Consider the following 10,000-nt stretch of genomic DNA (forward strand, 5'->3'; position numbering starts at 1 on the left):
AAAACACACATAATTATGTTGTTCGTCTGTATATGAGTGTATGTAATTGTGTGTATATGTCTATAAGCGTCTGCACACGCTCACTCTCTCATACACACAAACAAATAAACACACATATACAAAAACACACACACGAAACAATACACACACAACCTCCAACCCCCCACCACAACCCCCTTCCCCCTCACACACACACAAAACCCCCCTAACCCTCACACACATACAACCCACCTCCCCCTTACACACATACAACCCCCTTCCCCCTCACACACACACACACAACCCCCCCCTTCCCCCTTACACAAACACAACCCCCCTCCTCCCACCACACACACACAACTCCCTTCCCCCTCACACACACAAACAAACCCCTTCCCCCTCACACACACATACACACAACCCCCCCCTTCCCCTTTACACACACACAACCCCCCTCCCCCCCCCCCCCCCGCACACAACCCCCCTCCTCCCCACACACACAACCCCCTCCCCCTCACACACACACACAACCCCCCTTCCCCCCTTACACACACACAACCCCCCTACCCCCCACACAACCCCCCTCCCTCCCCCACCCCCACAAAACCCCCCCTCCCCCTCACACACACACACAACTCCCTTCCCCCTCACACACACACACACACACAACCCCCCCCCTTCCCCCTTACACACACACAACCCCCCTCCCCCACACACAACCCCCCCCACACAACCCCCCTCCCCCTCACACACTATGCGTAGGCAGAGACTCTCCTCCGGCGCCTCTTCTCCAAATATACATCTATCAACATATTTGAAGGATTTCAACTGCCGTATCGAACTGCGCTCAGATATTTCACCCCAGTTAACATTCTCCGATGCTATATATCACATACACTCTACAAACAGCCCGTGTCCCGATATAGGCGCAGAGAGGAGATAGAGAGAGAGAAAAAAAAACGAATGATTTATATCTCTGTTGATAGGCAGGAATTGGTACCTACAGAGTCTGCACATTTACGGTCTCAAGAGCTTTGTATTTGCTAGCAGTGAATAGTGTATATGCAGGGCGTAGAGAGCGTATGGATGTAGAAACACACACACATATGTGAAGAAGTAAGTGCATGAAAGGAATATGTATATATGTACACACGCGCACACAGACACAGACACAGACACGGACACAGACACAGATACAGACTCAGACACAGACACAGACACAGACACAGACACAGACACAGACACAGACACAGACACAGACACAGACACAGGCACACACACACACACACACACACACACACACACACACACACACACACACACACACACACACACACACACACACACACACCTACACACACGCACACACACACACACACACACGTACGTATGCATGCATGTATGTATGTACATATATGAGAATAGACAAAGAGAGAGCCAAAGCGAAGGGGAGAGACGCACCGGAGCGTGAAATCAATAATGAGCCCAGACGGGGGCAAGAAAAGTTAAAACAAGCATAAGACACATAATCGTGCGTTTCATACACCTCGCATTACTTACGGGTCCGTGTTTTAAAAGAAAATGATTTAAAACCTGAAGAAAATCGGGATGCTCGGTAAAAGAAGAGGAAAGGAAATAGAGAAAAAATGAAAGGGATGAAATGGAAAGATGTAAAAAAAAAAAAAAAAAAAAAAATGCAGCTTGATTAGAGAAAATAATTAGACACGCGGTTCAAATTTATTATCATGTGGACCATGCATATAATCTTGGTATTAATTAGAGCTGTCACATTAACATGATATTGCTTTTGATCTTTTCATTATTCAACACCGCAGAGAAATGTCAAAGAAATAAAAGTACGACGTTCTATTAGCGTGTGACCTTCGCCCCTGTCGTTATAGCAAGACATATATTGCAACAGTTCTGTCAAAACATAGCTACAAAAATCGATAACATTGGTATACTTTCATGTATGTATGTATGTATCTATCTATCTATATCTGTGTGTGTGTGTGTGTGTGTGTGTGTGTGTGTGTGTGTGTGTGTGTGTGTGTGTGTGTGTGTGTGTGTGTGTGTGTGTGTGTGTGTGTGTACGTGCGTGTGTGTGTGTGTGTGTGTATACACATACATACATATAGATATAGATATCTATATATATACACATCTATCTATCAATCTGTCTATCTATCTATCAATATATCTATCTAAACACACACACACACACACACACACACACACACACACACACACACACACACACACACACACACATATATATATATATATACATATATATATATATATATATATATATATATATATATATATATATATATATATATATATATATATATATATATATATATATATATATGTATATATACATATTGGCTTCAATATGTTTTTTTCATTATTGTTTCCATTATATAAGTTAGAATCGATTTGGAGTGTTGCTGTCTCCCCTCTAAAAAGGAAAAAAAAAAAAGAGAGAGAGAGAGATGGAGAAGAGATCGAGAGAGAGAGAGAAAGAGAGAGAGAGAGAGAGAGAGAGAGAGAGAGAGAGAGAGAGAGAACGAGAAGAGAAAGCGATAGGTAGCGAGAGAGAAAGAAAAACTGAAAAAAAGAGAGAGAGAAAGAAAAAAAGAAAAAAAGAAAAAGAAAAAGAAAGAAAGAAAGAAAAAAAAAACACAAAGTTCATTCGTTCTAAAATAATAACGCCCACTGTCGACGCGAGTCTCCTCCCGCCGCCGCCCATCCATCCACGGGGCACTCACCTAATCACTGGCACCGGCTACCAGACACCCTGATACCCAGATACCCACCCATGGACCATAAATACCAAGCGTCATGTTTCTACTCTTTGGGGGGGGGGGGGTATGGTGGCGAAAGGGGTGGGTGGGTGGGTGGGGGAGGTGTACAGGGAGGGTTGGGGTGAGGGTAAGGGGGAGAGGGGAGTGGGGGAAGGGTAGAGAGAGAGAGATACGGGGGGGGGGGTCAGGGGAAAGGGGGAGAGGGATGTGGGGAAGGGTGGAAAGAGAGGGGGGGAGTCAGGGGAAAGGGGGAAGGTGGGGGAGAGGGTTGGCGGTCAAAGGAAGAGGGAGGTGGGGGGTAGATCCAGGGAAGGGTGAGGATGGAGGGAGAGGGTAGGGGAATGAGGGGAATGAGGAGAAGGGGTGCGTGGAGAGGGTCAAGGGAGAGAGGGGAGTGAGGGGAAGGGAGGCATGAGGGGAAGGAAGAGAGGGGAGGGGAGACTAGACGGGGAAGGTGTAGGGGAGTGAGGGGAGGGAGGACATGAGGGGGAGGGGGCAGGGGAGGAGAAACATGAGGGGAAGGGAGAGAGGGGAGTGAGGGGAAAAGAGACACGAGGGGAATATGGAGGCAAGACTTATTGGCACACAAACCGCCCACTCGTGTTAACATTGGCACAAATGGTCATCAAATGCAGAGAGAGGAAGAGAGAGAGAGAGAGAGAGAGAGAGAGAGAGAGAGAGAGAGAGAGAGAGAGAGAGAGAGAGAGAGAGAGAGAGAGAGAGAGAGAGAGAGAGAGAGAGGAAGGGAGGAGAAGATTAAAGGGCAGAGGAAGAAAGGAGAATAAGCTAGAAAAGATAGGGAGAGGAGAAAGACATAAATAAAAGAAAAAAAGGGAAAGGGGAAGAAGGAGTGAACGGGGGAAACAAAGAGCAAAGGAGAGAAGATCAAACAGAATAGAAGAGGGTAAAGAGGAAAGGGAGAGGACAGAGAAGAAAAGAGAAAAGAGGAAAGGGAGAAGAAAATCCTTCGATCCCCGCCTCCTTCTCCTCTTCTCTCGCCTCTTCCCTTTCGCTCGAATCCCCCCACTCTCCACCTTTCCCTTGGCCTTCCCTTTTATCTCCATCTCTTAACCGCCTCTTCCTTTCATGTTTTATTAATCTACCCCTTTCTCCTCCCCCGGGCTTTCCCTCAATATCTAAAAGCCTCTTGCAAACCCACAGCAATCTACCGCCTCCTTCCTTTAATTAAAACCTCTGTCTCCCCCGGGGTGGCGGCCACGCTGGCGCCGACGACCCCAGCCTCCTTCTCCTCCTCCCCCACGCGACCCCGGGTGAGTCTCTCCCCCTGAGCTCTTCTCGCCTCCTCCTCTCCGCCTTCTCCTCTCGTGTTTTGTCTCTCGTCTCTCTCTCTTCTTGGATTTGGTTTCTCTCTGTGTTTCGCTTGTTATGCTATTAATGGGATTATTTCTTGATCGCATATCCCTACCGATGTTTTATTTTTTTTATTATTCTTTAAAATTGGTTCCCGAACTAACTATCTTTTCAGCTGCAATGGCGAGTCTCCCTAAAACTTGCAACCTGCAACCGCCAAACATTTCTGACACCCACACATCGCCCGAGAGAGAGAGAGAGAGGGAGAGGGAGAGGGAGAGGGAGAGGGAGAGGGAGAGGGAGAGGGAGAGGGAGAGGGAGAGGGAGAGGGAGAGGGAGAGGGAGAGAGAGAGAGAGAGAGAGAGAGAGAGAGAGAGAGAGAGAGAGAGAGAGAGAGAGAGAGAGAGAGAGAGAGAGGAGAGAGGAGGGAGGGAGGGAGGGAGGGAGGGAGGGAGGGAGAGAGAGACAGAGAACCATAAGAGGAGAGAGAGAGAGACAGAGAGAGAGAGAGAGAGAGAGAGAGAGAGAGAGAGAGAGAGAGAGAGAGAGAGAGAGAGAGAGAGAGAGAGAGCGAGAGAGAGAGAGAGAGAGAGAGAGAGAGAGAAAGAAAGAAAGAAAGAAAGAAAGAGAGAGAGAGAGAAAACCATCCACACCTAACTACCAACCATTGCCACGACCCTCAACCATAACCCACAACGCACTTACACACAACCTGTACTTACGTGCCACTACCGTCTCTCTTTTGGCGAAGGTTTTAAACTTATACTTATAGAGAGAGTTCATGAGGGGGGGGGGGGCGTTCGTGACCTCATGACGTCACGAAACGAGGACCGAAGCATATATATATATAAGACCAACAGTGCGTTATTCTTTTATATTTTCCTTTAAGATGACTTTTGGCTGTATAATATGCCTGATAAGAAGTGATAACGGGGACTTATTGGTGTCGTAAGTGGTCTCATGTATAAAAAGAAAGAATGAAAAAAATAACAAAAAAAGTATTGGATATGAAAAAGTTAAAATATTTCGTGCCAAAATCTTGCTTTCATGGCTAAACACAATTCGCAGAAACGCGAGCACGTAAAGGGACGGATAACTACGTATTATTGATGATAAACGTGATAACTAAAAATTCAGAAAGAGTAAATGCAGCAGTGAAGGCTATCGCTTATGTGCGTGTGTACTTGCAAACACACACACACATACATATCGTATACATCGTATGCATCGTATATATCATATATATATATATATACATATATATATATATATATATATATATATATATATATATATGTATAAGTATATATTTGTGTGTGTATTTGTTTGTTTGTTTGTTTGCTTGTGTGTGTATGTGTGTTTGTGCGTGCACACACACACACACACACACACACACACACACACACACACACACACACACACACACACACACATATATATATATATATATATATATATATATATATATATATATCTGTGTGTGTGTAAACATATATACATGCATACATATATAAATAAAATATATCGCTAGAAAATTATGCTAAACATTTTGAAACAAACAACGATAATTTTTAAAATACAATTGTTAACACTACGAAACTATTGGTACCCCTGACTTTCCAACTGCTTTTGGGTATGTGTGGCTTATCTGAATATTACAAGCCATATCCCATCCCTTTCGGAAATATAATAATCATCTCACAGTGAATCCATATGAATTTCGGAACGCCCATTCGAGACATGAATCAGAACGAGACGCATTCGAAGCCCGAAATACCAACCCTTCCGTAATATAAGGTTCGGTTCGTTATTGAATGCTTCGACACCCCTCCTAACGACAGTTTTTCACGCAGCTGTACATTTATTTACTTAGCTATATATATATATATATATATATATATATATATATATATATATATATATATATATATATATATATGTCTGAATCTAACTATCTAGGTATTTATATCCATATCTATCTACATATATATATATATATATATATATATATATATATATATATATATATATATATACATATATATATATACACACATATATGTGTGTATGTAAGTATCTATACACACATATACTATCTATGTATATATCTATACATTTAGGTAGATAGATAGATAGATAAATAGATAGATGGACAGACAGATGAATTTATACTATTACATATATTGCCATAATGAAGATGATGACAATGGTGACTATGATGATATTAACGACAGCGACATCATAGATGATAATAATAGTTATGACAATGTCAATAACCATGACCACGATGCAATTAGTAAATATGATAATGATATTCTTACTACTACTACTTATGATAATGATAATAGTAACAATAATAATGATAGCAATAACAATAATGATAATGGCAATGATAATGATAATGATAATGATAATGATAATAATAACACTAATACTAACAACAATAATAATGATATTTACAACAACAAAAATGTTTACCATGAAAACAACAAACAACCAATTAGAACATCAACAAAGAAAACAGTAACACACACACTTACAGTGCATCAAAAAGACCCAATAATGAGAGTACAAACATAAATGAAAATAATGACGACTGTTAGAGAATGACATACAATACCCTCATCATCAACCGCTACAATCTAGCAATAAAAGCGAGCGAGTCGAGCGCCCACTTAGCCGGAAACACTGTCAAAGTTGCCAGCTAGGAGAATAGTGTCTTGTGTATTTGTTTTCGATTTTTTTGCAAGCAGATTCAGTCGAATTTTAAGCTAATTAAGAGCGATTTGATACTTTTTTCTCTTGATATTTCCTTTCGCTAAGCTTTGCCTTCTGTCGAGAGAGAGAGAGAGAGAGAGAGAGAGAGAGAGAGAGAGAGAGAGAGAGAGAGAGAGAGAGAGAGAGAGAGAGAGAGAGAGAGAGAGAGAGAGAGAGAGAGAGAGAGAGAGAGACAGAGAGACAGAGAGACAGAGACAGAGACAGACAGACAAAGACAGAACGAAAAATAAAACAGAGAACAGAGAGAGATAAATAAATCACCGACCAACGGACTCTACCCAGACAGACTCCGCTCGTCGTCTCATCTTGGTAATTCAGCAAAAAACAAACTTGACCGCAACATTTCCCGCCAAAACAGTCATATACACCGCCCTCCTCATGTTAAAAGATATGAGGGAAGTTACGACCTTGTTGCCAGATTTATGCATGAGGAAGAAGGGAAGGGAGGGAGGGAGGGAGGGAAGGAGGGAAAGAGGGAAGGGGGGAGAAGAGGAAAGGAAGGAGGGAAGGAGAGTGAGGAGGAAGGGAGAGAAGGAGGGAAGGGAGAAGGGACGGAAAGAGGGAAGGCAGGAAGGAAGGAAAGAGAGGAAAAGGAAAGGAAGGAAGGAGAGAAGGAAGAAGGGAGAAAAGGAGGGAGGAAAAGAAGAAAGGAAGGGGAATGAAAGGAAGGAGGGAAGGCGGAAAGAAAGAGGGAGAAAGGAAAGGAGGAAAGGAAGGAAGAAAGGAGGGAAGGAGAAGGGAAGAGAGGGTAGGAAAGAAGGGAGGGAGGGAAGGAGGGAAGAGGGAAAGGAGGGCAGGAAAGAGTGAGAAAAGGAAGGAAGAAGGAAGGAAAGGAAGGAAATAGAGAGAAGTTAATGAAGAGGAAGAGACTAAATACAGATGTGTTAGAAGTCGGTTCCAATATTTCGACCTCTGCAAAAATGACATTCACAATAGATTTCTCTCTCTCTCTCTCTCTCTCTCTCTCTCTCTCTCTCTCTCTCTCTCTCTCTCTCTCTCTCTCTCTCTCTCTCTCTCTCTCTCTCTCTCTTTCTCTCTCTCTTTAAGGAATCGGTCGTAAATTACAATATAATCGATTCAAATTTGAGATTTCCCAAAGTTGGCGCTTCCTGGGATATGCAAATGTCTGAAGTTTTAACAAAGTCTTTATATCATCTGCGAATTGGATATGAGGAAAAGAAAAAAGAAAGAGAGAAAAAAGGAAGGAAAGAGAAAATTGGAAAAAAGTTAATATTATTTATGAGTTAGAAGCAAAATACAAAAAAATAAAAGAAAAGTATGAATGACAAAAATGATAATATGTCAACAAACGAATAAGAGGAAGGGAGAAAAAGGGAGAATGATGCAAATAGAAAGACAGATTGAGAGAGAAAGATAAATTAAGAGATGGAGATAGAGGTAGATGGAGAGAAAGATAGATAGATAGATAGAGAGAGAGGGAGAGAAGGAGAAAGAGAGAGAAAGAGAGAGAGAGAGAGAGAGAGAGAGAGAGAGAGAGAGAGAGAGAGAGAGAGAGAGAGAGAGAGGGAGAGATAGAGAGATAGAGAGATAGAGAGAGAGAGGGAGAGGGAGGAGGGAGAGGGAGAGGGAGAGGGAGAGGGAGAGGGAGAGGGAGAGGGAGAGGGAGAGGGAGAGAGAGAGAGAGAGAGAGAGAGAGAGAGAGAGAGAGAGAGAGAGAGAGAGAGAGAGAGAGAGAGAGAGAGAGAGAGAGAGAGATTGAGAGAGAGAGAGAGAGAGAGAGAGAGAGAGAGAGAGAGAGAAAGCGAGAGAGAAAGAGAAAGATAGAAAGAAAGAAAGAAAGAAAGAGAGAAAGAGAACGAGAACGAGAACGAGAACGAGAACGAGAAAGAGAAAGAGAAAGAGAAAGAGAGCGAGAGAGAGCAGAAAAATGTATAAACCAATTAAGCATAAAACCGCCAGACTTATGCGCAGGCAACATAATCTTGGCACCAAGAACTGCCTCACAAATTTCTTCATTTCTTCGTCCGATTTCTTTTCCCACTTGGATTGCTGCGCCGAGGCAAGTAATTGCATGAACTCGGTTTATATATATATATATATATATATATATATATATATATATATATATATATATTATACTAATATCATATATATATCTGTGTACATGTGTGTGTGTGTGTGTGTGTGTGTGTGTGTGTGTGTGTGTGTGTGTGTGTGTGTGTGTGTGTGTGTGTGTGTGTGTGTGTGTGTGTGTGTGTGTGTGTGTGTGTGTGTGTGGTGTGTTTGTATGTGTTGTGTATCCACATTTAAATATATCTATATATGTATATATTTGTACACACACACACACACACACAAACAAACACACATACATAAATACATGTGTGTGTATTCATATTTACATATATATATATATATATATATATACATATATATATATATATACATATATATATATATATATATATATATATATATATATATATATATATATATATATATATATATATATATATATATACATACACCTATAGCTGTTACATGTATAGAAATATCGAAAGATTCCGGGCAGCCGTCAGCTAGTTTCACACGCCGGCGCCCCCGTCTGCTTGTAATGCGAAGCTCCTGAAGTTGATTCAGCAATAAGAATTTTCTTTTCTCTCTCTCTCTCTCTCTCTCTCTTTCTCTCTCTCTCTGGCGGTGTAGACTATTTTTCTTATACTGATCTACTTGAGAGAGAGAGAGAGAGAGAGAGAGAGAGAGAGAGAGAGAGAGAGAGAGAGAGAGAGAGAGAGAGAGAGAGAGAGAGAGAGAGAGAGAGAGAGAGAGAGAGATGATACAGGACGTACATATGTATTAATTGCAATATTCGTATTTGCCATATGTTTTGCTCGTTTGAAACAGCCTACACGACAAAAACAGGAGTTCAATTCCCCAAAATAGATATCTATATGATAAACAGAGACGCAACCCTGATGGTGCTTTGTCGGTATCTTGTTGCCATGGTTATTGCTTCTGTTTGACAAAAAAAACAACAAAAAACTAACAGGCAATGAGACAACTGCCTTTATCTCTTAAGAGCTGACCATCAATGAGAATAATGTGTGATTGCTGAACGGTTTTTATTTTTTTTTAGCTTTTTTTTAAATTTTTGTGTGAAG

The 10,000-nt window shown here is 41.8% G+C and overlaps 1 protein-coding gene across 7 annotated transcripts in view; it reads right to left on the reverse strand.

Annotated features, from left to right (window-relative positions):
• The window catches only part of LOC113800225 (inactive dipeptidyl peptidase 10), a 621,884-nt gene that overhangs the window by 183,610 nt on the left and 428,274 nt on the right, over positions 1-10,000 (reverse strand). The window lies entirely within an intron of this gene.

This window comes from Penaeus vannamei, chromosome 18 (assembly GCF_042767895.1).
Source record: "Penaeus vannamei isolate JL-2024 chromosome 18, ASM4276789v1, whole genome shotgun sequence".
Lineage (NCBI taxonomy): Eukaryota > Metazoa > Arthropoda > Malacostraca > Decapoda > Penaeidae > Penaeus > Penaeus vannamei.